Raw genomic sequence first — 1,587 nt, 5'->3', positions numbered from 1 at the left:
TACCACAGCACAAGAGTCAGGAGTGTTGGAGGTACCCACAAATATTCAGTGCCTACCATGTGCCAAGTTAGAGTCCCGGACAGTGGCAGTAGACAGATCCCAGCTTCAAGAACCTTACATTCAAGAGTTCAAGGTATGGGCCCAGGGTGTTGTTGGAGAGAGATGACGTACATAATGACTACATGAGGTAATCATATGCTGATAAATGCTGCACAGAGAATTGAGTACAGATAAGTGACTGGGGATCCTCTAGCTCAGAAGTCAGGGCGAGCTGCCGGAGGAGCAGCTGTCATTAAATCTGGCACCTGAAAGCTGAAGATGCAGCAGGTAAGATCGGGACCACAGATAAGGCGACCGCACAGGGGGCGAAGAGGGCAGAGAGAAGCACTGCAAACAGGAAGAGCCTGTTTTATAGGGCCTTGTGGGCCACGGGAAGGAGTCTGTTGGATGTCCTTAGGGGAAAAAGGCGATGATGCATGAACTGCTTTAGAAACACAGGAGCTGGGTGCTGTAGAGAATGATGGTAATCCCAGCATTCCAGATGATCAGGTGGGAAAATTGAAAGTTCAAGACCAGCCTGGGCTAGATACTATGAAGAAGAAGGTGGTGGTGGAGGAGGAGGAGGAGGAGGAGGAGGAGGAGGAGGAGGAGGAGGAGGAGGAAGAGGAGGAGGAGAAGGAGGAGGGAAGGGGAAGAAGGAGAAGGAGAAAAAGAGAAGAAGGAAGAGGAGGAGAAGGAAAAGAAGAAGAGGAGGAGGAAGAGGAGGAGGAGGAGGAAGAGGAGGAGGAAAAGGAAAAGAAGAAGAGGAGGAAAAGAAGAAGAGGAGGAAAAGAAGAAGAGGAGGAGGAAAAGGAAAAGAAGAAGAAGAGGAGGAAAAGAAGAAGAGGAGGAGGAAGAGGAGGAGGAGGAAGAAGAGGAGGAGGAGGAGAAGAAGAAGAGGAGGAGGAAGAAGAAATAAAGGAAAGATTCCTTCCCTCAGGCTGCTTTGTAAAGGGGCGCAAGAATAGACACTGGAATACCTGGAAGGGGCTCTGGCCCAAGGAAGGAGGATGGAGGAGTAGGTAGAAGTGCAGTCACAGCCCATCAGCAGATGCATAATGAGAGTCAAATGAAGAGAACTTGAAGCAGAGCTCTGTGAGACTTAAGAGGAGCGAAAGCTTCTGGGTTTTTTGGGTGTTTGTTTCACAGTGCCCTTCTACCAGCAGGCATTCCACAATTTCAGTTACCTGTGGTTGGAAATTACTAAACGGAAGATGCCCGAAGTAAATAATTCATACGTTTTAAATTGCTGGCCATTCTGAGTAGCATGATGAGATCTCATACAGGCCCCTCTATCCCTCCCAGGAAGTAGGGCTGCCCTTGGGGTGGGACACCGATGGGTGGCCTTCTACGGAGGCTAGTGGGAGCCAGGATTGGCACTGAGACTGGAAGAGCAGGCTCTGGGAACCCATCCATCCCACCACCGGGAGCCACTGTTACCTGTATCCTCGGACCCATCTCCATCAGGTATCCTACCCCAGGGTTGCTTTCATGAGCCACCTGCTCTATCTGATGATAGTCCATCTATGTCTTCAGTGGAAAGAGCAG

The sequence above is a fragment of the Peromyscus californicus genome, unplaced genomic scaffold, assembly GCF_007827085.1.
Source record: "Peromyscus californicus insignis strain IS unplaced genomic scaffold, ASM782708v3 Scaffold_6__1_contigs__length_162567912, whole genome shotgun sequence".
Lineage (NCBI taxonomy): Eukaryota > Metazoa > Chordata > Mammalia > Rodentia > Cricetidae > Peromyscus > Peromyscus californicus.
The sequence above is the reverse complement of the archived record's forward strand: the minus strand, read 5'-3'. Positions refer to the sequence as shown.